The 27,040-nt window shown below is 42.6% G+C and overlaps 2 long non-coding RNA genes across 2 annotated transcripts in view; one reads left to right on the top strand and one right to left on the bottom strand.

Moving 5' to 3' along the window:
* Nucleotides 1-27,040, top strand: part of LOC147380240 (uncharacterized) — a 679,399-nt gene that overhangs the window by 61,529 nt on the left and 590,830 nt on the right. The gene's annotated exons all lie outside the window — the stretch shown is intronic.
* LOC147380246 (uncharacterized) overlaps nt 1-27,040 on the bottom strand; it is a 100,891-nt gene that overhangs the window by 48,135 nt on the left and 25,716 nt on the right. Inside the window, exon 2 of the long non-coding RNA XR_015135047.1 lies at nt 11,214-11,300. This is a non-coding gene — a long non-coding RNA (uncharacterized LOC147380246). The remainder of the gene's footprint in view (nt 1-11,213; nt 11,301-27,040) is intronic.

Raw genomic sequence — 27,040 nt, 5'->3', positions numbered from 1 at the left:
TTCGGCTTGGAGAGAATTTTTCTGGTAAAAATAATTCAAAATCAAGTTTTGTTTTTGGAATGTTTATTTCTCATGAGATTCTGAGACATATGCATAGATTCAAAGGGATAACTTAATATTTAGATTTACTCTTGGGCTTTAAAGGTGTCATTCAACATTAGAGCAATTGTGTTAAAATAACACTCTAATATTCAAAGGGGCTTCCCTGGTGGCTCAGACGGTAAAGAATCTGCCGGCAATGCAGGAGACCTAGTTTTGACCCCTGGGTTGGGAAGATCCCCTGGAGAAGGGAATGACTACCCACTCCAGTATTCTTGCCTGGAGAATCCTATGGACAGAGGAGCCTGGCGGGCTACAATCCAAAGGGTGACACCGAGTCGGACACAACTGAGCGACTAACAATCAATATTGAAATGCTGTTCAGTCGCCATATCGTGATTCCTTGAAAGATGATAGTGGCCTCCTTTCCTCTGCTTGAAGTTGCCAAGTCAGAACCAATTGTGAAGTTTAGCAATAAACCTGCCCATGTAGGACTCTTCATTCTTGATTTGGCTAGTGCCCAGCTCTAAATCAGAATACGGTAAAACTCTCAAGTTTTATGTGTGAAAAAACCGAACTCAAATGCTGAGTCCACAAACTCCCATAGTGCAGATATGCCTCCCTGGCTTGTGGCCACAACCACTGGAGAAGCCGCCATGGACCTGCATGCTCAATCATTAACTCTTCCTCCAACCAGAACTTTATTCTTTCCTGGCTTTCTTCTTTCAACCAAATAATGGAGCAATTTGCAAAACTCCACTTCTGTTCCACAAATACCTTCCTACCATGGAGTGAGCTTTAATAACACACACTGTAGAAATTATTTCCCTCCTTGATGAGTTCATCTTGACCTTCGGTGTTCAGGAAGGAGAAACAACCCCTCTTCCCAAGGAGCAGATGAATAATTGCTTACAAGTAAGAAGAATGCTCCCGGGCAGGAGGAAGGGAGTTGCCAGCTCCTTCCTTGGTATCACGTTCCCTGCCAAGTAACAGTTGGTAGGCTGCCCCGTGATTTTCCACATTCCAGATTCAGTGAGGGTGACGCCCTTCTTCATTAAGATAAACCAGAGAAAAGAGCAGCAGGTGTGGTATAATTCGCTGAGCCTGGACTCCAGACAAAGAAGCAAAAATCCCCTACACCTGCATGTAAGGACAAAGCTTTACCGTAGCAGGAATTTGAGATTGAAAGCCAAGTTTGGAATTGCCTTAAGTCAAGTTGCAAAGAAAATCAGCACAGGCTAGGACTTGACCGGGTATCTCAGGACTTGACAGCTCCCTTCTTTGGCTTCTTCCCAGCTGAAGCTTAAGAGTAGAGATGGTGTGACCTGAACCCAGAGTTCTCAGGAAATTCAAGAAGTGGAGATCCTGTGGAGCAAGACTAAACCTTAGGTATCTTCTTCAAAATGCTTTCGCTTTCAGTAAGCTTCTGTTTGCAGGTGAGTGGAACAAATCCAGTTACTTTGTTCCCTTGAAGAATGGGGACAGGATATGGAAAAGAGCCAACAGCCACATCCTGACAAGAAAGAAAGCAAAGTCACTCAGTCGTGTCCCAGTCTTTGAGACCCCATGGACTGTCCTCTGTCCATGGGGATTTCCCAGGCAAGAATACTGGAGTGGGTTGTCATTTCCTTCTCCAGGGAATCTTCCCAACCCAGGGATCAAACCCGTGTCTCCCACATTGCGGGCAGATGCGTTACCATCTGAGCCACCAGGGAAGCCCACATCCTGGCATCCTGACATCCTGACAAGAGCCACATCAGACTTTCAGGCCTTCCAGCAGGAGCAAACTTTGGCTCCACGTTACAGGTCTGGTAACTGAAGCTTGGAAATGTTCCATCACTAGCTCAAGGTCAAATGACTAATAACGGGCAGGGCCTGAATCTGTTGTTGTTGGCTGTGCTGGGTCTTTGTTGTGATGCCCAGGCTGCTCTACTTGTGGTGTGGGCTTAGTTGCCCCAGGACAGCATATGGGAATCTTTGTTTGCCCATCAGGCATCAACCATGCATTGGAAGGTGGATTCTTTTTTTTTTTTTTTAAGGTTTACTTTACTTATTTATATATTTATTTTATTTTTTGACTGTGCTGGGTCTTCACTGCTGTGCATGGGCTTTCTCTAGTTGTGGCAAGCAGGGGCTACTCCTCGTTGCAGTGTGCAGGCCTCTCATTACAATGGGTTCTCTTGTTGCAGGCGCATGGGCTTCAGTAGGTATGGTTCCCAGGCTCAAGAGCACGGGCTCAATAGCTGTGGCACATGTGCTTAGCTGCTCCGTGGCACGTGAGATCTTCCCGGATCAGGAATCAAACCCATGTCTCCTGCATCGGCAGCATGGATTCTTTACTACTGAACCACCAGGGGAGCCCCTGGAAGGTAGATTCTTCACCACTGGACCACCAGGGAAGTCCCCAGAGCCTGAATTTGAACCCAGCATGGCCACACTTACGACCCAGGGTTTGTCCTTTGTCCTCGTGATTCCCAAATGCCGGTCGCTGGACTTAAGCTAGCCCAACCATTCAGAAGACCCACCTGGGCAGCATTGTCAAAATGCCTAGACCACATACAGGCTCTAGAAAATCTAATTCAATAGATCTGGAATGAGACCTGGGAAACTGTGTTCTTGAAGTTTTACCTTGACATTCTTTTGCAGCCAGACTTGGGAACCAGTGCAGTATATATTTTTCTAAGCCTTTTTTCCAGCAGTTAATCGATTTTGTGCAAATCTTAGCTCATCTCCCAAATCAAAGTATAATACATCCATCACTCATAGGGAATGTATCTGATGTTTCTTTGAACTGTGAAGTATATTTTCAAAGTATTTATAATTCTATGCTCCACTGGAAGATGTCCTTGAGCTCTATTACATGCTTCCTTATGTTCAAAGAATGAGGGTGCATCCTTGGGACGAATGTGTAACCTACAATTGGCTTGCTGCAGAACTCAGTCATTTCCTGCAGGGTTCAAGATTTTCCTTACTTCTGAGTGGCTGAGAATACAGGGCTACCGGTGCTTAGGACCAACTTCCCACCTCTTAAGACACTTCTGATTTACTGTACCTTCAGGGCTTTCTTTGTGTTAGACACGGGCTGTGCATCTGTTTCACCAATTTTCTACAGTGCACTTTTTCCTAAAGACCATTTTAATTTCAAATTCCTGCTAAAGACCCTGATGAGCCCCTCCTGAGACCTGAGGAGAAGCTTTTTACATCCTTATGCCTTTCAGCTGAGGTTCTTTGTGCCCCTGGGTCCAGGTCTCCAAAGCTTATTTCTCCTTACTCACCCTTTTCTGTGAAAGAGTCCACAGCTAGACTGAAGGAGGATTTAGAAAACTGTGATCTAGTGGCCACATCTAGCCTGGCACTTGTTTTTGTAAATAGCATATTACTGGAACACAACCAGACCCATTCATCTGCTTGTCTGAGGTTGCTTTCATGCTGCCGTGGCAAAACTGGGTAGCCAGAGACCACATGCCCTGCACAGCCAGGAGCATTTAGTTTCTGGCCCTTTACAGAAAAAGTTTGTGGATCCATGGACAAAAGGAATATTTCTAGTGAAAACATTTATAAATTTTCCTGCAACAGAGAAATACCACATATACTTCTAGGATCACTCAAAAACACATATGGTATGAGGATTTTGTCCTTTGCCTATTTTTCTTTATTTTTAATCCTTTTTTTACAGCATAATAGTCATGTCTGATTCTTTGCAACTCAATGGACTACAGCACACCAGGCTTCCCTATCCTTCACTATCTCCTGGAGCTTGCTCAAACTCATGTTCATTGAGTCGGTGATGCCACCCAACCACCTCATCCTCTGTCACCCTCTTCTCCTCCTGCCCTCAGTAATATATGTATTCTTTTTTTAAAAAAAATCACATGTTCAGATTATTAATGAGGCAAAATTAGGGTGTAAAAATGATGGACAGTCTTTTCAATAAAAGCCATTTTTTAATATATGATGAGTCACCTATTTATATATGTAAGGGGAAGTACTGTGGAGAAGATTATTTGAATCTCTGTTCATTTGTCATTAATTCTCTCCTCTTAACCTTTCCCCCATCTGCTAAAATGAACCCCAATTTCACCAATTTGTAAAGTGTATTTCTGATAACAAAATGAATCAATATTTTCTTTTAATATCCCCTAAGCCATCTTGATAATTAGTGATGGTACAAAGTATATATCTAATAAAATATCAACCCAGGAAAGTAAATCTTAGAAAAAAGTCTCATTGCTTTCTACAAAAATAAGAAATAACACGCTTTTAAAAATCTCATTATTCTTTTCAAATATCACAAAAGTCACTAAAGAAAATCTTCAAGATTTTATATTTAATGATTGTCAAAATGCAACTGACTTGTACCTGAAATCTGGACCTTTTCTTTAATTATGCTCACTTTTCCTGCGAAGTTATTGACATTTAAAAGTACCAGTACGCCCTCTTGTGGCACATTGCAGTTACTGTTCTTTTCTACTACTAATTTAGCAAGCAGTTCGTTGTGTGCCTGTGTTAGTCATTTAGTCCTGTCTGATGCTTTGCGACACCATGGACTGCAGTCCACAAAGCTCCTCTGTCCATGGAATTCTCCAGGCAAGAATACTGGAGTGGGTAGCCACTCCCTTCTCCACGGGATCTTCCCGACCTAGGAAATGAACCGGGGTCTCCTGCACTGCAGGCAGATTCTTTACCAACTGAGCTACCAGGGAAGTACTGGCGGGACCAGCTCCCTGTAATGTCTCCCCTGGACTGCTTGGGATTCTTTTGTTTTTTAATATACAAGCCCATCACTTACTAGTTTAACTGGGATCCCTTGAGCAAACTACTCTAATAGTCTCAGCCTTAACGTCTTACCTGTAAAATGGAGAGACTAACAATGTCACTTTCATATAGCTGTCATGAGGATTGAATACAAGAATGAATGTTAAGGTGCCTAGTTCAGGCCGGCAGCAGAAGAGACTAACATGTGTTACAGCCAGTACTGATGAGGTTTTCAAACATACCCTAACACTGTGATTTCTTAATATTCCCCCCTCTCCTTTGCCACCCCTACTTTTCAAGTGTATTCTTAATCTGCTTTCTTAAATTTTTTTTTTGTTCATATTTGCTTTTGCTTTCTGTGTGGAAATGGAAAAGCTAGCCTTAAAAGTGTGGGCTCTTGTTTCTGAAGCCTGGATTTCAATTGACTTCTTACTCCTCTAACACAAGAAGACTGCCTTTTAGGGCCAGTACCTAGAAATGTAAATAGTGGAATATTTCTGTGTTACATGGCTATGAATCCCTGGACACCCTTTTTATTGAAGAGCTGAGAGAGACCTTCTGATGATTAAAAAGTTTGAAGAGCAATACAAGGAAGTACTTGTGTGTAAGTTTGTGTGTGTGTGTGTGTGCATGCACGCGTGTGCGTTCAGTCAGGTCTGACTCTTTGCGACGGCATAGCCTGCCAGGCTCCTCTGGCCATTGGATTTCCTAGGCAAGAATACTGGAGTAGGTTGCCATTTCCTCCTCCAGTGGATCTTCCCAACCCAGGGATCAAACCCATGTCTCCTGCATCTCCTGCTTGGCAGGTGGATTCTTTACCACTGGTGCCACCTGAGAAGCCTGAGGAAGTACTTACTGTTTTGTTCTTTCAGTGGTCAGATGATTCTTAGGCATTGACCTAGAAGTTTCTGATGCAGGTCAGGCAATTCCCACATCACGGATCTGTCCATTTTAGAAGAAAAGTGAAGAATGACGGCGGTACAACATCACTGGAGGGAACAGGTGCTCCAACTATTGAGGGTATTTTTTTTTTTTTTTTTTTTTGTCCACAGCTTCATCAAACATTAAAAGTGAATTTCTAGGTCAACTCCAGCTGAAAAGTACTTATTTTAGAACGCAATTTTTTGTTTCCTTAGCAATGCTCTGACATCACGTCAAGGTTCTTACACTCAAAAATAGGGCTTAAAAAGGAGCCTTGATTCTTTTTGTATGGTTTATATTTGCAGATGTTTCAATGTCTTTATTAGATGTAGTAAGAGTAAAACATTCTAGAGAGAGAGAGATGATTCCAAACAGACTACTCCAGATAATATTTAATAAACAAGTTTTTAACTATACTCATGTTGGTAACCATGACTGTTGCCTGTTACCTAGGAATTAAATGTTGAGTTGCAAGGTATCATCACTATAGTAACTGGAAGTCACTGGAATGTTGAAAATGTGGGAAGATGTTAAATTTAGATCAAAGTGAGTATTTGTCACATTATCAATCCTATTCCGGCAGATCTTCCTTATATATCACATGAGAATCTCCTTTCTCTCTTTTGTGCCAATTCTCAAAATCATTCAAATTAGCAAAACAAAATTTTTTTTGGTTTTCAGAAATAATGGTTTTCTTGTTTTTTCAAACCATAACTTAACCGTTGTTGTTTAGTGCCTGTCATGTCTGACTCTTCTCAACCCCATAGACTGCATCACGCCAGGCTTCCCTATCCTTCACTGTCTCCCAGAGCTTGCTCAAGCTCATGTCCGTTGAGTCGATGATGCCATCTAACCATTCACGTCCCAGTGCTATTTCGCTTTCACTGAATGATAAACATTACAAATGCCTTGTGTTTTCTGGACACACACTTTTAAGTAGCCTTTTTTTTTAAACCTCAGAAATGCCCCATCTGACCTTCCTTGTGACTGGTCACAGTGAATCATTCAAAGCTGGCATGCTGCAGGATTTTAGTGCTTTCTGTGGCATTAACTTCCCTATCCGCAAACACACAGCCTTCAAACTACCCAGATGAGATCAAACGGTTGCTGGTGTTTATATTTTCCTAGGCATCAGAAAAAAAAGTCAATCCCACAAAATTAAGTGTCTTTAGGAGAAAAACAAAAAGACATATGGATGTCTCACATCAAAGGCAGAAATATTTTCCATCTCTTGTTTAGTGTTCCCAAACTCCAGGCAGTCTCTTTTTAAATTTTTTTTTCCTTTTTCTCTATTCCCTTTCTCTCCTGCCTCTGAACTATAATTAGGAAACTGGAGGATAGAGTTGACCTTCACTTGCACTCATTTTCAGTAATAAGCAAAGTCTAATGGAGGACTTTTCTGCTTCCTGACAAATGATCAATGCTGCTTCTTTGGAGTCCCTGACACACATCTGTGGGGTGTTGGCCATGAGCTCCCCATTGGAAACCCCTGAAGGGGGACTGTGCTCCAAGCAGTGTGAACACATGTGTTGCTAGTCACCTGTCCTGCTTTGTCCATAGCCCACTGTTGTCTAAAAATAACGAATGTTCCTGACCCAACTCTTTACTAAAACTTTCTGGAGGAGTTGACCTCCTTGGATTGTATCCCTGGAAGAGCCAAGTGAAGGACTGTATTTTGCCTCGGACCAGATCCCCCGGTTGAGCAAGCAGCTCCTCCCATAGGTCTGGACTGAGGAGAGGATGAGCCGTGCTCTGAGTCAGTGAGACCAGCTGGATACACTTCGTATCAAAATATACTCCCTCACTTCTGTCCCAAAGCTGGAGGAGAATGAGGTACAGCTCATTCCCCAAAGAAACAATCCTACAGTAACTAGTGCTGACAGAGTCCAGCGGATGTCAGAGGAGAGAGATTTATTATGCCTGACAGTGCTTAGAGTCTTCAGTGGGAGCCTGGGAACCCCTTCCTCTGCAGTCTCTTTTTTCTCTCCATGGCCCCAACGATGCCCACCCCATTCTAGGGGTGCTGGCTCCATCTCGGGAGTGAGTAGGTAGTGAGATTCCTTGAGGTCATCATGATCGTTTTTCTTAGGCGACTCAACCTGTTACACTTGCCTTCTCCCTCATAAGAAGAAGCTTATCATTTTAGCATCTTCTGATGATACCATTCAAATAAACCCTTTTTAAAATGTGTTTAATGTGCTTAAAATTTTCTTTCACTTGAATCTTTACTACAAGTTCCCTTCATCAGAAGTAAACAAGGAAGAAAAAAATTTTAATTATGTGTATATATGTGCTAAGCCACTTCAGTTGTGTTGACTCTTTGCAACCCCATGGACTCTTGTCCGCCAGGTTCCCCTGTACATGGAATTTTCCAGGCAAGAATACTGGAGTGGGTTGCCGTTTCCATCTCCAGGGGATCTTCCTGGCCCAGAGGCTGAACCTGCATCTCCTATGTCTCCTGCATTGCAGGCAGATTCTTTACCACTGAACCACTGAGGAAGCCCCCACATATATATACAGATAGATAGATATAGATACATCTATTCAAGAAGTCCAAACATAACATAGTGTCTTCTTTGAACCAAGAATTGTAGTAGGTCCTGGGAGTATAGAAATGAATAATTCATAGGCAAAATTTCAGTGTCTATGAATTCAGAAATTAACTAGAGGTGAGGTGGTGGTGGTGAGTTTCCTAGTGGCTCAGTGCTAGAGAATCTGCCTGCCAATTCAAGAGATGCAGGTTCGATTCCTGGGTCAGGAAGATCCCCTAGAGAAGGAAATGGCAGCCCATCCAGTATTCTTGCCTGGAGAATCCCATGGACAGAGGAGCCTGGGGGGCGACAGTCTATGGGGTTGCAAAGAGCAGCAGCAGCAAGGTGGGGGAGATAAATAGACATATAAAAAGTTAATGGTAATGCAGTCCTGTAAGAGCTTGCATCTAGAAATGAATAAAGTTTTGGTTACCTCTGAAGGAGGTACCACTCCCTGGGAGAGCCTGAGAGGATATTGTTGGTCTAGGGTGGATGGGCCTTAGTCACAAGGAGGCTAGCTGCAGGGCTCAGGGTAGGGGGGAGGGTTGGGGGCAGGGGGTAGGGACATATCCCATAGTTAGTGCTGACTCACTAGTGGGCAAAGCCAGGCCTTGGCATAGCTGGCTGCCAGGCTGGGAATCCTGGAGCTGGTGTCAGCCTAACGGCGAGTGAGGCCCGATCCCAGGGCAGCTGGCTGTGGGACCCAAGGTATCCTGAAGTTAGTCAGCTTGCTGAGGGATGGGGTTGGGGCCCAGGGGTAGGGTCCCAGGGCTGTGCTCACCCCCTGGTGGATGAGGCTAGGTCCTGGACTGGCTAACGTCCAGGGCCAGGTCTTCAAGTGGTCTGCTGGTGGGTGGGGCTGTGTCCCCAGTTCAGCTCCTGCTTGACCTGGGGTGTCACAAGACTGGCCAGTGGGTAGTGGGCAGGGCAGGGTCCTGGCACCAATAAGCTGGAGGGAGAATTGTAAAATGCTGCTTGCCAGCACCAGTGGCTCATGGTAAGACAAGCCCCCTAAAACAGCTTCTGCCAGAGTCTGTGTCACCAGTCTGTGTCATGGGGGTGGGTCTAAATTGCCTCCTTCCTCTCCAGAAAGCTCTCCAAGATCAGAAAGTGGGTCTGACCCTTTCAACATCTCCCCTGGGTCTTCAAGTGTGTGCGATTTTGTGTTCACCCTTTATAAGTGGAGTATCTATTTCCCACAGCCCTGTGGCTCTCCTGAAAGTAAGCCCCACTGGCCTTCAAAGCCAGATGTTCTAAGAGCTTATCTTCCCCATGCAGGACACCTGGACCGAGGAGCCCGAGGTGGGTCTCCGATATCTCACACCTGAGGAAGAACCTCTGCAATTATAATCAGCAACCTGTTTGTGGGTTGCTCACCTGGAGGTGTGGGTCTTGACTGTACCACACGTCCACCCCTTCTACCTGTCTTCTTGTGGTTCTCCCTTTATATCTTTGGACTTCCTTGGTGGCTCAGATGGTAAAGAATCTGCCTGCAATGCAGGAGACCCAGGTTTGATCCTTGGGTTGGGAAGATCCCTGGAGAAGGGAATGGCAATCCACACCAGTATTCCTGCCTGGAGAATTCCATGGACAGAGAAGCCTGGCAGGCTACGCGGTCCATGGGGTTGCAAAGAGTCGAACACAACTGAACGACTAACACTTTCACTTTTCACTTCTATATCTTTAGCTGTAGACAATCTTCTCTAGCTAGTTTTCAAGTCATCCTCATCAGCAGTTGCTCTGTATATAGTTGTAATTCTGGAGTGCTCATGAGAGGAGGTAAGCTTGGGTTCTTCCCAACCCAGGGATTGAACTCGAGTCTCCTGCATCTCCTGCATTGGCAGGCAGGTTCTTGACCACTAGCGCCACCTGGGAAGCCCTCTGAGCTACCATGCTGCTGCTGCTGCTAAGTCGCTTCAGTCGTGTCCGACTCTGTGCAACCCCATAGACAGCGGCCCACTAGGCTCCTCTGTCCCTGGGATTCTCCAGGCAAGAACACTGCAGTGGGTTGCCATTTCCTTCTCCAATGCATGAAAGTGAAAAGTGAAAGGGAAGTCGCTCAGTCGTGCCCAACTCTTAGCAACCCCATGGACTGCAGCCTACTGGGCTCCTCCGTCCATGGGATTTTCCAGGCAAGAGTATTGGAGTGGGGTGCCATTGCCTTCTCCTCTGAGCTACCATAGCCCAATACAAAATAAAAAGTTTAAAATTTGGGAAAAAAAAAGAATTCTCCCTTAATTGTGATGTTTCCTCTTGGTAAATTTCCATCCACTAAGCCCCACCCTGCTTCTTGGCTACAAATTCCCATTTTTCCTTATTGAGTTGATTGGAATTGAGCCCAATCTCTCTCCCCTACTATAAAACCTCTTTGTAATGGTTCCTATACTTTTTGTGATAGTTCCCCTGAATAAAGTCTGCCTTAGCATGCTTTAACAAGTGTCATGAATAATTTTCTTCTTAATAGACTTCAACATATGAATTTTGGAGCAAGGTGACTCAATTCAGCTGATAATATAGAGCTTTGAAAGTTTTGAGAAAGTATGGTAAGGAAGCTCCAGTGAAGAGCTTCTCCTGAGAGAGACAAAGACAGAAAGACGGAGGGAGGGAGAGGAGATTCTTAGTTTTCTTAGAGCTCTGGAAGAGGGCATGGATTGGCTGGGATAACCTCAAGCTCTGTACTGGAGAGTAAGGAGAAGAGAATGAAAAAAGTAGTTGGCTTCCTGTAGGATAACACTTCTGTGTGGTTTAGGAAAAATAAACCTCAGGAAAACACAAAATCAAAAAACGCTCTGACATTTAGCCCTATGTATCTCTTGGCAATTGAAATGCCCACTACTATTCCATCACCAGAGAGTCATGTTTATGATTATTACCAGTTATTGATTGCCTACTAGTTCAGTCCAGCAGAGACATTAAGGACCCTAGGGTCAGACAACCTTGCATTTTAGTCCCAGCTGTATCACTTACCATGCAACCTTGAAAAATTCAACTTCTAGGCACCTCATCTTCTCTTCTGGAAACTTTGAACAATGACTGTGTCTTCCTCAGATGGCTCTAGTTAGGTATATGAGATATGATTTAGTGTTAATACAGTCAGGGACTATATATAAAAGTCCATGAATTTTTTATATTTTATCTTTTTTATTTTTTGGGGAACACAATTCAGCCCCTAAAAATACCCAAAATAATTAAAATCAGTGTCTCAAAGAGACGTCTGTATACTCATGTTCATAGCAGCATTACTGACAATAGCCTAAAGGTGGAAGCAACTCAAGGGTCCATCAAAAAATAAATAGATAAAATGGGGTATATATATATATATATCAGTTTAGTCGCTCTGTTATGTCTGACTCTTTGTGACTCCATGGACTGCAGGACACCAGGCTTCCCTGTCCATCACCAACTCCCAGAGCTTGCTCAAACTCATGTCCATTGAGTCAATGATGCCATCCGACCATTCACGTCCCAGTGATATTTCGCTTTCACTGAATGATAAACAACAAATGTCTCATCCTCTGTTATCCCCTTCTCTTCCTGCCTTCAATCTTTCCCAGTATCAGGGTCTTTTCTAAGGAGTCAGTTCTTCCCATCAGGTGGCCAAAGTATTGAAGCTTCAGCTTCAGCATCAGTCCTTCTAATGAATATTCAGGACTGATATACTTTAGGATTGACTGGTCTGATCGCTTTGCCGTCCAAGGGACTTTCAAGAGTCTTCTCCAACACCACAGTTCAAAAGCATCAATTTTTCAGCACTCAGCTTTCTTTAGGGTCCAACTTTCACATCCATACATAACTACTGGAAAAACCATAGTTTTGACAATTTGGGCCTTTGTCAGCAAAATAATGTCTCTGCTTTTTAATATACTATCTAGGTTTGTCATAGCTTTTCATCCAAGGAACAAGCGTCTTTTAATTTCATGTCTGCAGTCACCATCTGCAGTGATTTTGGAGCCCAAGAAAAGAAGTCTCTCGATGTTTCTGTTATTTCCCCATCTATTTCCCATGAAGTGATGCGACCGGATGCCATGATCTTAGTTTTTTGAATGTTGAGTTTTAAGCCAGCTTTTTCACTCTCCACTTTCACTTTCATCAAGAGGCTCTTTAGTTCCTCTTCGCTTGCTGCCATAAGGGTAGTGTCATCTGCATACCTGAGGTCATTGATATTTCTCCTGGCACTCTTGATTTCAGCTTGAGCTTCATCAAGCCCAACATTTCGCATGATGTACTCTGCATATAAGTTAAATAAGCAGGGTGACAACATACAGCCTTGACATACTCCTTTCCCAATTTGAAACCAGTCCCTTGTTCCATGTCTCATTCTAACTGTTGTTTCTTGACCTGCATACAGGTTTTTCAGGAGGCAGGTCAGGTGGTGTGGTATTCCCATCTCTTGAAGAATTTTCCACAGTTTGTCATGACCCACATAGTCAAAGGCTTTGGTGTAGTCAATATAGCAGAAATAGGTGTTTTTCTGGAACTCTCTTGCTTTTTTGATGATCCAATAGATATTGGCAATTTGATCTCTCAAGTCCTCTGCCTTTTCTAAATCAAGCTTGAACATCTGGAAGTTCTCAGTTTACATACTGTTGAAGCCTCGCTTGGAGAATTTTGAGCATTCCTTTGCCAGTGTGTGAGATGAGTGCAATTGTGCAGCAGTTTGAACATTCTTTAGCATTGCCTTTCTTTGGGATTGGAATGAAAACTGACCTTTTCCACTCCTGTGGCCACTGCTGAGCTTTCCAAATTTGCTGGCGTATTGAGTACAACACTTTCACAGCATCATCTTTTAGGATTTTAAATACGTCAACTGGAATTCCATCCCCTCCACTAGCTTTGTTCATGGTGATGCTTTCTAAGGCCCACTTGACTTCACATTCCAGGATGTCTGGCTCTAGGTCAGTGATCACACTATCATGCTTTATCTAAGTCAGGAAGATCTTTTTTGTACAGTTCTTCTGTGTTCTTGCCACCTCTTCTTAATATCTTCTGCTTCTGTTAGGTCCATACCATTTCTGTGCTTTATTGAGCCCATTTTTGTATGAAATGTTCCCTCAGTATCCCACATTTTCTTGAAGAGATCTCTAATCTTTCCCATCCTATTGTTTTCCTCTATTTCTTTGCACTGATCACTGAGGAAGGCTTTCTTATCTCTCCTTGCTATTCTTTGGAACTTTGCATTCAGATGAGTATATCTTTCCTTTTCTCTTTTGCCTTTAACTTTTCTTTTCTCAGCTATTTGTAAGGCCTCCTCAGACAACCAATTTGCCTTTTTGCATTCTTTTTCTTGGGGATGGTCTTGATCACTGCTTCCTGTACAAAGTCATCAACCTCCTTCCATAGTTCTTCAGACACTCTATCAGATCTAATCCCTTGAATCTATTTCTCACTTCCACTATATAATCATAAGGGATTTCTCACTTCCTCTGTATAATCCCTTGAATCTATTTCTCACTTCCACTGTATAATCATATATATACATACACACACACAGTGGAATATTATTCAGACTTAAAAATGAAATAAATGTTGATGTATGCTATGACAAGGATTAACCTTGGGTATATTATGCTAAATGGATTAAAAAAAAGTCACAAAAAGACAAATACTGTATGATCCTACTTACATAAGTCACCTATAAAATTCATAGAAACAGAAATTACAACTATAACCCAATTTTTTTTTTAAAAGAAAAGAAATACAGGGTGGTTGCCAGGGGCTGAGAGGAGAGAGGAATGGGGTGTTAGTGTTCAATAGGTATGGAATTTCAGTTTTGCAAGATCAAATAATTTGGGAGCTTAGATGTACAACAATGTGAATGTACTTAACACTATTGAAGTGTACCCCTAAAAATGGCTAAGATGAAAAATTTTATGTTTTGTATCTTTTAAATAAATTTAAAATTTAAAAATTACATAGCTGTATACACGTGTTATACCACTGTTAATTTCCTTGCTTTGATAATGTACTATGTTTATGTAAGATGCAACCATTTAGGCACACTGAGTAAATGGAACAGGGAGCCTCCATGTATGATCTTTGCAATTTCCTGTGAATCTATAATTACTTCAAAGCAAAAAGGTTTTAAGATTTATATTCTTGTGTTAAAACAATTAAGGAAGTTAGAGATTGTCAATTAAATCTCTTGGACCAGGATAACAGAACTTTATGGAGACAGAGATTAAACTGTTTAATCGCAGCATGCCCATAGGGATAACTTTAATCAGAAAGAAGCTCACAAACTGGAACCCAGTTGGACCAAGTAACGCATGTAATTACTGACCTGGACTCTTGGGCCCGTGAATCAATAGAAATTGATAAGAGGCCAGACAAGAAGCACGAGGGAATGAAAACAAGAATCAAGACACCCAAGCTCACTATTTTATCTATTTTTAATCTCCTACAAAAATCCTGTGAGGAAACAATAAATGCTGGAGAGAGTGTGGAGAGAAGGGAACCCTCCTACATTGCTGGGGGAATGTAAGTTGGTACAGCCACTGAGAAGAATAGAATGGAGCTTCCTTAAAAAACTAAAATTAGACCCAACAATCCCACTCCTGGGCATATATCCAGAGCAAAACATGATCCAAAAGGATACTTGCACCCCAATGTTCATTGCAATACTGTTTATACTAGCTAAGACATGGAAGCAACCTAAATATCCATTGACAGAGGAATGGATAAAAAAGATGTTGTACATGTATACAGTGGAATATTACTCAGAAAAGAAGGAAATAATGCCATTTGCAGCAACATGGATGCGCCTATAGATTGTCATACTGAGTGAAGTCAGACAGAGAAGGAGAAATATTGTATGATATCCTTTATATGTGTAATCTAAAAAGAATTGATTCAAATAAATTTTCAAACCAGAAAGAGACTCACAGACTTAGAGAATGAACCTATGGTTGCCTGGGGGAAGGATGGGGGTGGAGGGATAGTTAGGGAGCTTGGGATGGACAAGTACACAGTGCTATATTTAAAATGGAGAAGCAACAAGGACCTACTGTATAGCACATAGAAATCTGCTCAATGTTATGTGGCAACCTGGATGGGAGGGTGTTGGGTAGAGAATGGATACATGTATATGTATGGCTGAATCCCTTCAGTATTCACCTGAAACTATCACAACATTGTTTGTTAATCAACTATATCCCAGAACAAAATAAAAAGCTAAAATGTAAAAAAAAAAAATCCTGTGAGGTACATATCATCAGCCCCCCTCCAACTGTCTCCTAGCATCCCACATACCCCAGGTATCACTGAAGATAATTGACATGAAATTCATGAGAGCTCTACTCCCCAAAACTGATGGAAGCAGTAGCTTCAAAATTACTTCCTTCTTCTCTTCTTTGGATGGTGCAATTATCCTGTACATAGCTGTTCTCCCGGCACAGTTCCTATGACAACGGCTCTCTCAGATATTTTTCTGCCCATCCATAGTACTCATGGCTCTTCTTGTTACCAAAGAAAATCATCAAATAAAGCCTTACGTCAAGGGTTTTGTTAACGGGAAATCTTTTGCTAATGGGGACTCTCAGAAAAGAGCTATGATGCTCCATCAACCGAGGCAGCAAATTGCTTTAAGCTGTTTCTGTTTAAATGTTATAAAGCCTCGTACACACTCACTCTCTCCAGCACAATAATTGGGAACATGTACAATTAGATGTCATAGTTACTAGTACAATGCAAAGCAAAGAGTTTCATTCTGATTGATCTCTTTAAAAAAATCTTTTTCTCAATGATGTTTCTTTCATTTTAATTGTCTGTTGCAATTTGCTTTACAATATCACAGTATGTAAACATTTGGAACTCTGTGGGCACAATTCAACTCTAATCTACACCCCAGGGATCAATGAACATATGAAGTGGCCTGATCTAATAAACACCCTAAGAATTGGCCAGGTGGCATTCAAAAGTATTTTTGTCAAAAAAAAAAAAAGGTGAAATTGTTAGTCACTTAGTTACCCTGACTCTTTGCGACTCCAGGGATTGTAGCCCACCAGGCTTCTCTGCCCATGGGATTCTCCAGGCAAGAATACTGGAGGGAATACATTCCCTCCTCCAGGGGATCTTCCTGACCCAGGGATCCAACTCAGGCCTCCTACATGGCAGGCAGATTCCTTACTCTCTGAGCCACCAGAAAAGCCCATATCAACACTAAAAGTCCTATTATTTTAGTGTGTTAGAAAGACTTTCCAACTGGTGAAATCAGTAGAGTTTAAGTTATGAAATTGTTAGAAGTTGGGCATCTCCATCTTTGCAGGAACAAGGTAGAAATACCTGTCTGGGTCAGTAGTTCACACCAGGAGGAGAGTTGGTATGGCCCTGTACCCTGCCCATCAGTGGATGGTCCTGTTCTCTGATCTGACTAAACGGCCTGACCCCGGCTCCATCACAACACACTTGTCTTCATCTTGGGGCGAGTCATTCATGGAGGTCCTGGTCATTGTGTCAAGGGTGAAAACTGAAAATATTAGAAGTAAACAGAGACTGTACAATTGTTTTATGCCTGCTTGCTACCCAGTATTTGTGTACTTAGAATTATATGGTCTGAAATGAATAATCGACAAGGCCTTACTGTATAGTACACAGAACTCTTCTCAACCTTATGTGGCAGCCTGGATGGGAGGGGAGTTGGCAGAGAATGGATACACATATATACATGGTTGAGTCCCTTCACTATTTACCTGAAACTATAACAACATCATTTGTCAATTGGCTATGGTGGTGGTTTAGTTGCTAAGCCACATCCGACTCTTGGGACCCCATGGACTGTAGCCTGCCAGGCTTCTCTGTCCACGGGATTCTCCAGGCAAGAATACTGGAGTGGGGTGCCATTTCCTTCTCCAGGGGATCTTCCCCACCCAGGAATCAAACCCAGGTCTCCTGCATTGCAGGCAGATTCTTTAACAACTGAGATATGAGGGAAGCCCAGTCTTCATATAATTGCCTATACCCCAATACAAAATAAAAAGTTTTTTTTAAAAAAGAATAATATGGTCTGAAATATACTTTTGCTACAACTATCTGGTAGAAAGGTGGTAAGTGATACTCCCTCTAACTACTGGAGACCTCTGATGAAGTTCAAAATTACCTGATATTCATGCAACGAAAAGTAACTGGGACTAAGTTGGTTCAAATTCTCATACTCCATTCTTCAACACACAGCTCATAATAATCTGTATACCTCAATTTTCCCTGCCAGAATGATATTTGTTTTCGTTGACAGGCTCATTGATCTTTATGCAAGTGCAGTCTCAGAATATTATCTTCAGGCAACATAGAAATGCTCTAGTGTCCATAAGCAACATTTAGGTACTGAGTCATGAATCCTCATACTAATTCCCAGACACTTTGTTTTCCCTTTTAAGACTATTTTTAGAGCAGTTTTTGTTCATATCAAAATTGAATGGAAGGCATTGTGAGTTCCCATTATCCTCTGTCCTCAACACATGCACAGCCTCCCCATCAACATTCCCCCCCACAGTGGTAATTTGCTACAACTGTTGAACCTACACTGACACATCATTATCACACATAGTCCACAGGTTGACTCAAGGGTTCACTCTTGATTTTATACATTCTATGGGTTTTGACAAACATAATTATATGTATCCATCACGATAGTATCATACAGAGTCCTTTCAATGACCTAAAAGTCTTTTGTGTTCCACCTGTTTATGCTTCCCTCCCACTGCCAACCCCCCCAGAACCACTGATTTTTTTTTTTATAAATGGTATACATTTATTTCCCCTCTCTCTACTATCTCCTTAAAGAGCCCTTCTATCCCCACCTGAGCTCCCAAACCCACTTGCAAGTACTTGTATTACAACACATCTGACATTGTTCCTGTTATTTTCACTAAGACACCCCCAAGACTATGAGTTTTTAAGTAAGGTTTTTCATTCACGTTCATCAGCCTTTCTCCCAGTAGAGGGTCTGGCATGTGATAGGAATGCAAAAGCTGCTTGGTGAGTGAGTGAGGAAGTGACTCCTGGAAGTTAACACTTATTCCCTTTATGGTTTTGGAATCACTCCTCCACCAGCAGCACTTGTGATTTCCCAAATGAAGCTTTACATGCCTAGGAGTCTGACACGATCAGTCACAATAGGAAAAGCTGGATTTCCCTCCAAAAGAGATGCAACTTTCACTCTCTAAGGCCTTTACTCTGTGGAAGGGTCAAAATGCAGATCAAATATAAGAAGTAAAGAAATAAAACACCTTTAACAATTCCGTGAAGTACAGAAAGCAAATTATAAAGTCTCAACATCTCATCATAATGTCCTGAAATGGAAAGTCCATGTTGCTGTTTGGTAAGCCACTGAGGACTTTCGTCATCCCAACTTACAGACACCTTTTGAGGCAGAGAATGGATATCAAGAAAACCAATGGCTGGAGTGCCTAGTATTGTTAGGCCAGGAGTGGATGGACAAAATGGCCAGAAGGGTTCCTCACTGCATAAATATACTTGGGAAACATCCTTTAGGAAAGAATGTCAGGAACATTCTGGAAGGTTTATGTCTGAAATATGTCAGAGACTGGAAAAAACAAAGGTTGGAAACCGCTGCTTTTGATTTTAGACCATGCAACCCCAAGCACAGAACTGCTTGACCTAATTTCTGATTCCACAAACAGCTTTGGGGAAATCGTCATTACTTTACCCTAGCCTTCCCAGAACAAGAACCAAACATCCCTGAGGACGCCAAATGACACCACCACCCCACCACCAAGCTGGCACTGGCAAAGAGGTAGGCTATTTGCAGAGAGCACGCCGCCTCTGCTGTGAGTGGGCAGTGAAGTACCAGAGAGATGCGTGCTGCCTGCCTGGAGACAGGGTTGCTAGGTGCCTCTGAAGTAGTGAGACCAAGAGGTGTGCATTATTTCCCCCACACTTCTGATTTTACACAGTGACAGTGGTAGCCTGGAAACAACAGGAAAGAATAGTGCCTGTGATGTCAGAAATAATGGCCAGCCAAGTGCCCTATGGGGCAGAAGGAGCAGGGTTGAAGCTTTTATCAAGGGCAGGAGAAAAAACGTAATGTGATTTGGTTTCACCATAATTGCTTAAGCAGCCTGGGTGAGAACTAATTATGAGTTCTTCTGGCTCCAGAGAAACCCCACCTCTTCCTTCTCCAGGATGGTACCAAAATACCAGCATTGCATCACCAGAAATCACTCCCATTGGCGGCCTTTCTTAGGGAAAGCCGTGTGCTCCGTTTCTCTGAAAGCCACTGGAATCTGAATAGACCCAGGAATTTATATCTTTCCAAGGCAAATAAAATATTCCTGGCACTTCCTTGTCACTTGAAAGCTCCTAGAGTGCTTGCCTATGATTATGTCATAGAGGAAGTATTGTTTTTAAAATGTGGGAGTGATGAAATGTGGACCAGGAAATGAAGGGACAAGTTATAGGCCTTTCGTCACTACAACAGCCCCGCCACTGTGAGACTCAGGGTAAGTCCTGGGTTTCAGAACCAAGCTGTTCATTGGTGATATTTGGCGGCTCTCACTGGGCTCTAGTGGGCTTCCCTGCTGGCTCAGTCAGTAAAGAATCTGCTTGCAATGTAGGAGACTAAGGTTTGATTCCTGGGTAGGGGAGATCCCCTGGAGAAGGGAATAGCAACCCATCCCAGTATTCTTGCCTAGGAAATACTACAGACAGAGGACCCTGGGGGGCTACAGTCCACAGGGTAACAAGAGTCGGGCACGACTTAACAACTAAACAACAACTGAGCCCTAATGGCCCTAAAGAGTAAAGGACTTTTGCTCAGAAAGTTGCTCACTTAATTCTCAGCAGAGGTAACACTGAAAATCAACTTGTGTTCATCCAGGTTAACAGTCCAACCTGCAAGCACAGTAAATCTGCTATAATGTGATTATTTGGAATCTTTGTGAGCTCTGAGAATGAGGCAAGTAGATATACAGAAGTAAAAAGAACTGAGTTCAAATTCTAGGTTCAATCTGGGTTCAAACCCTATACTAGCTATACATAAGTTACTTGCTTTTTCGGAATGTCCGATTCAGCTGAGAAAAGAGGTAAAATTATCAGTTCCTATGTAAGGATGAGTAACAATATGTAAAGTGTCTGCACTGCACTTGGAACACAGGATGTGCACAATAAATGGGAGCGTGTGTCACAATTCTCTCTCTCTTGACAGGAAAGCCTAAGCTGAGTGCCTCACACACAGGCGGCACTGTGCGGGTGACAAAGACACGCCAAGTATGACTTCTTTTCTGAACCTTCACAATGTAGCTGGTTGGGAGGCAGAAGGGGTGTGAGGACTGAAACAAGCAACAACAAAACAACACTGTAGACTTAGATACTGCATATCTTCCCCAGCTTAGGATGGAGCTAAGTCCCAATAAACCCTGTATAAATCGGAAACATCCTAAGTCAAAAATGCATCTAACATACCTAGCCTACTGAACATTATAGCTTAGCCTACGCTACCTTAACCATGTTCAGAATACATCAGTCTACAGTTGGGCAAAATCATCTCACACAAAACCTATCTTATAATACAGTGCTGAGTATCTCATGGGCTTTATTGAATACAGTACTGAAAGTGAAAAACAATAGTTGTAAGGTTACTAAATGGTTCTCTGTGTGTCTGCTGTTCACCTTTGTGACCATGGGGCTGACTGGGAGCTGTGGCTCACTGTGACTGCCTGGCATCACGAGACAGTATTGTACTACATATGGATGGTCCGGGAAAAGATTCAAAAGGAATGTTTCTACTGAATGAGTATCACTTTCACATTACTGTAAAGTCAAAAAAATTGTAAGTTGAAATCACAGGACATCAGGGACTGTCTGTCAATAGTGTAGCACAAATTCGACGCAGGGGAGAAGCTCAGGGGAAAGGAAGAACAATGCAAGTAGAGTGATAACTTCAATCACTTGAACAGAAAAGCAAACCCAAGTGGGGTTTACCCACCACTAAGTTATGACCAACCCAGACAGCATATTAAAAAGTAGAGACATTACTTTGTCAACAAAGATCTGTCTAGTCGAGGCTCTGGTTTTTCCAGTGGTCATGTATGGATGTAAGAGTTGGACTATGAAGAAAACTGAGTGCCAAAGAATTGATGCTTTTGAACTGTGGTGTTGGAGAAGACTCTTGAGAGTCCCTTGGACTGCAAGGAGATCCAACCAGTCCATCCTAAAGGAGATCAGTCCTGGGTGTTCATTGGTAGGACTGATTTTGAAGCTGAAACTCCAATACTTTAGCCACCTGATGAGAAGAGCTGACTCATTGGAAAAGACCCTGATGCTGGGAGGGATTGGGGGCAGGAGGAGAAGGGGACGACAGAGGATGAGATTGCTGGATGGCATCACCGACTCAATGGACATGGGTTTGGGTGGACTCTGGGAGTTGGTGATGGACAGGGAGGCCTGGCGTGCTGTGGTTCATGGGGTCACAAACAGTCAGACACGACTGAGCGAATGAACTGAAGTGAAGGTTCACACAGAAGTGAAACTGTAGATTTAACAAAGACAAAAGGGCAGTCCACTGAGAAGAGGCTCATTTAAGCACCCAAAGGATATCTGAGCAAAAGTCAACTTTGGCTGCTTATTCACCAAGGCATCATTCTCAAAGAAGACTGGAGCCCTTTGGAAGCTCTAAGCATGGACCTTGACTGGGCTCACCTGTGGTCGACAGGAGATGAGTAACCAATTTTATTCTACAAGAAAAGTTAGGAAATGAGCAGAAACAAATCATCCAACTCCATAAAAAGTCCAAACTGAAATACAAGTTTAACATGTGGTACTTTGTAAAATAAAAATGGCTGATTCTACCCATGACTCTGCTGTTCTCCCTTGTCATGGTGGTGGTGGTTTAGTTGCTAAGTTGTGTCCGACTCTTGTGACCCCCACAGACTGTAGCCCACCAGGCTCCTCTGTCCATGGGATTCTCCAGGCAAGAATACTGGAGTGCGTTGCCATTTCCTTCTCCAGGGGATATTTCCGACCCAGGAATTGTACCTGGGTCTCCTGCACTGCAGGCAGATTCTTTACCAACTGAGCTATGAGGGAAGCCCAAGGGTGTGTTGCCTCCCCGTCGGGGAATTGAACCCCGGTCTCCCGAGTGACAGGCGGGGATACTCAACACTAGACTAACAGGGACGGCTCCCTTGTCATAGATATCTTTAAATATGTATTAGAGTTATGCCCAACTCCATAAAAATGGATAAACAATAGACAGCATTTTATTTTTCTATAAACCTTTGTAATTTGAATCTGAATCCCCCAGGAAAATCCAGTCTTTATGCTTGACCGTCCCCTTATTGGGAAAAGAGGAAGAAAACGTAATAGCATTGATTGTGTATTTAAATCACACCCAGGCTTACTATTGTGTACAGATTTGCCTAAATACCATGTGAACTTGAATATAAATAATATTTTCTCCGAAAACTATTCCACAGACGTAAAAAGAGTTACCTTATATTGGGTTAGCCAAAAAGTTCATTCGGGTTTTTTCCATAAGACATTGCAGAAAAATCCTAATGAACTTGTTGGCCAACCCAATATTTAAGTCTTTACAAAGTTAATTATCCTGATTCAATCTCAATAGTGAAAATTTAAAATGCTTACCGAAGTCAGCTGATGAAGTTGGTAAAAAAGGAGGCAAAAATATTTTACACAGAATTGAAGTTATTCCTTAAGATAGGAATTATAAATTATAATAGTTGGATGACATTGCAAATAATCATTTTAAAAATCAACTTTAAAAAGTAGTATAGTAAGTGATCAGTTTAGAAAGATAATAAATGTAGATCTGCTGGTATAAACAATGTTTGTATCTCTCCAAAATTTATATGTTGAAATCCTTACCCCCAATGTGATTACATAGGTAGGAGCTTTGAGAATCAACAAATTCATGAGGATGGAACTCTTATGAATGGGAATAGTGTCCTCACCAAACATCAAATCTTCCAGCACCTTGACTTCCGAGTCTGCATAACTGTGAGAAATGAATGTTGGTTGTTGAAGCCAGTCAGTCCGTGGTATTTTTGTAATATCAGCCTGAATACATTAAGACAACTCATATGGGAAATAAACCAACTGTGGAGTAAATACGACCCACTGAATATATTCATTTGTTTTTTATACTTTTCAGAAACCCTATTAAGACATGGTAAAGAATTTTTTAAGACATCAAATCACAAGGACAAAGAATGGGGACACACACAACAGCATCAAAATTTGGAAGTCTGGAAGATTAATGAAAGATCGCTAAATGTACCAGTTCCTAGAGTACGGGGTCCCCCAAAAAGGAAAGAAAGTAAAGTCACTCAGTCATGTCCGACTCTTTGCGACCCCAAGGACTGTAGCCTACCAGGCTCCTCCGTCCATGGAATTTTCCAGGCAAGAGTACTGGAGTGGGTTGCCATTCCCTTCTCCAGGGGATCTTCCCAACCCAGGGATCAAACCCACGCCTCCCACATTGCAGGCAGATGCTTTACCATCTGAGCCACCAGGGAAGCCCTGGGTCCCAAAATGATGACACAAAAGCTGAGAGGCATTGATTACACTTGAGTCTTGGGAATTTGTGCACTGGGCAGCTATGGAAGTGGGATTGAAGGTAGAGAAAAAAATCAGTATCAGAGTCTCAAACCCCTATTCACCCCCAACAAAACCTAGACGTTTCTTTTTGGAAAACCTAAAACAGGGCTCTGGGAGAGTTGGAGAACTGCAATACCAAGCAATAAATTAAAAATATGTGGATACTGGCATTTTGGAACAAAAATCCTCCTTGCCCCTACTCCTCTTTCTTTACCTGGCTCTGAGAATGATAGCATTCAAGCCTGAGCCTCTCAGAAAGGAGTTCAAAACTCTTTCTCTAATGAATCCAGCCCAATTCACTACAAAAAAAAAAAAAAAATCAAAGGGAAAGCCTAGACCTGCATTGTCCAATATAGTAGTCATTAGCCACTGGTAGGCTGCAGTCCACGAGGTCACTAGGAGTCAGACACAACTGAGTGACTTCACTTTCACTCTTCACTTTCATGCATTGGAGAAGGAAATGGCAACCCACTCCAGTGTTCTTGCTGGAGAATCCCAGGGACAGAGGAGCCTGGTGGGCTGTCATCTATGGGGTCGCACAGAGTCGGACACGACTGAAGCAACTTAGCAGCAGCAGCAGCCACTTGTAGTGATTTACAGTAAAACTCAGTCATGTTGTGTCTGATTCTTTACAGCCCCGTGGACAGAGGAGCCTGGTGGGCTACGGTCCATGGGGATTCTCCAGGGAAGAATACTGAAGAGGGTTGTCATGCCCTTCCCCAGGGGATCTTCCCAACCCAGGGATTGACCCCAGGTCTCCTGCACTGCAGGCAGATTCTTTACCATCTGAGAACCCAGGCCCAAGAATACTGGAGTGGGTAGCCTATCTCTTCTCCAGGGGATCTTCCTGACCCAAGAGTCGAACAGGAGTCTCCTGCATGGCAGGCGTATTCTTTACCAGCTGAGTTACCGGAGAAGCCGATAAAACTTAGATTAATTAGATTACGTAAAATTAAAGCATCATTTCCTCAGTTGCACTAGCCACATTTCAAGTGATCAAAGATGTATGGCTATTGGTTATTTGACAGACAACATGCCCATCATCAGATAAAGTTATATTAGCACTGGTCTTGACAAATCTTCATACAGCAGAGTCAACAGGCTCCACCCTCACATGCTGTGTGCCATGCTCTCAACTATGTGCAAACATGAAGGATGGCCAGATGTCTAAGACATCTTTTAACACACACAGACACACACACACAAAGAGAACTGAGTTAGAGTTTAAGTAAACTGGAAGAACCAAAGAAAATATACAGAGAAGAAACGTTATCTTTGATATCTTCATGGAGGTAAGGTTCAGTTCAGTTTGGTTCAGTTGCTTAGTCATGTCCGATTCTTTTCGACCCCATGAACTGCAGTACTACAGGCCTCCCTGTCCATCACCAACTCCCAGAGTTTATCCAAACTCATGTCCATTGAGTTGGTGATGCCATCCCGCCATCTCATCCTCTGTTGTCCCCTTCTCCTCCTGCCCTCAATCTTTCCCAGAATCAGGGTCTTTTCAAATGAGTCAGCACTTCACATCAGGTAGCCAAAGTATTGGAGTTTCAGCTTCAACATCAGTCCTTCCAATGAACACCCAAGGACGAAGGATGGACTGGTTGGATCTCCTTGCAGTCCAAGGGACTCTCAAGAGTCTTCTCCAACACCACAGTTCAAAAGCATCAACTCTTCAGCGCTCAGCCCTCTTATTAGTCCAACTCTCACATCCATACGTGACTATTGGAAAAACCATAGCCTTGACTAGACGGACCTTTATTGACAAAGTAACGTCTCTGCTTTTTAATATGCTGTCTAGGTTGGTCAGAACTTTCCTTCCAAGGAGTAAGCGTCATTTAATTTCATGGCCGCAATTACCATCTGCAGTGATTTTGGAGCCCAGAAAAATAAAGTCAGCCACTGTTTCCACTGTTTCCCCATCTATTTGCCATGAAGTGATGGGACCAGATGCCATGATCTTAGTTTTCTGAATGTTGAGCTTTAAGCCAACTTTTTCACTCTCCACTTTCACTGTCATCAAGAGGCTCTTCAGTTTTTCTTCACTTTCTGCCATAAAGGCGGTGTCATCTGCATATCTGAGGTTATTGATCTTTCTCCCAGCAATCTTGATTCCAGCCTGTGCTTCATCCAGCCCAGCATTTCTCATGATGTACTCCATATATAAGCTAAATAAGCAGGGTGACAATATACAGCCTTGATGTACTCCTTTTTCTATTGGGAACCAGTCTGTTGTTCCATGTCCAGTTCTAACTGTTGCTTCCTGACCTGCATACAGGTTTCTCGAGGCAGATCAGGTGGTCTGGTATTCCCATCTCTTTCAGAATTGTCCACAGTTTATTGTGATCCACACAGTCAAAGGCTTTGGCATTGTTAATAAAGCAGAAATAGATGTTTTACTGAAACTCTCTTGCTTTTCAATGATCCAGCAGATGTTGGCAATCTGATCTCTGGTTCCTCTGCCTTTTCTACAACCAGCTTGAATATCTGGAAGTTCATGGTTCACATATTGCTGAAGCTGGCTTGGAAAATTTTGAGCATTACTTTACTAGCATGTGAGGTAAGGTAGTTTGTTGTAAAAAAAAAAAAAATTAATACATACAAATAGAAGATATTAGATATTTTTAAAAATACAATGATGGAGTGCTTTGCTGGTGGTATAGTGGATGATAAGCCACCTGCCAATGGAGGGGACACGGGTTCGATCCCTGGTCCAGGGAGGATTGCACCTGCCTCAGAGCAACTAAGCGTATGAGCCACGACTACTGAAGTCTGCACGCTCTGGGGCCCGTGAGACACAACGAATGAGCGCCAGTGCGGCAACTACTGAAGCCCTCGTGCCTACAGCCTGTGCCCTACACCAAGAGAAGCCCATGCACCTCAACTGGAGGGCAGCCCCCACTCTCCACAACTAGAGTAAGCCCGCTCAGCAAAAAGACCCAGCACAGCTAAAAAAATAAATATTTAAAAAAATCAATGACGTAAGTTACAAACTTGATAGACATGTTATAGAAGGTAAAACTGGAGAAACTGCTCAGAAAGCAGACTGGACAATAGAAAATAACCAGAAAAGCAGAGGATAATTTCTTAAGTTCAACATTCAAACAAAAGGAGCTCCCAAGAAACCAAACAGAGAAAATGAGGGGAGATAATTATTTAAGAAGCATTTCAAGTGAATTTCCCAGAGTGGAATGACCCAAGTATCCAGACTGAAAGAGAATCCA

This window comes from Bos grunniens, chromosome 1 (genome assembly GCF_055505025.1).
Source record: "Bos grunniens cultivar Pamir isolate PY7600 chromosome 1, Bosgru_T2T1.0, whole genome shotgun sequence".
Taxonomy (NCBI): domain Eukaryota; kingdom Metazoa; phylum Chordata; class Mammalia; order Artiodactyla; family Bovidae; genus Bos; species Bos grunniens.
This window is presented reverse-complemented; position numbering and strand designations above follow the sequence as displayed.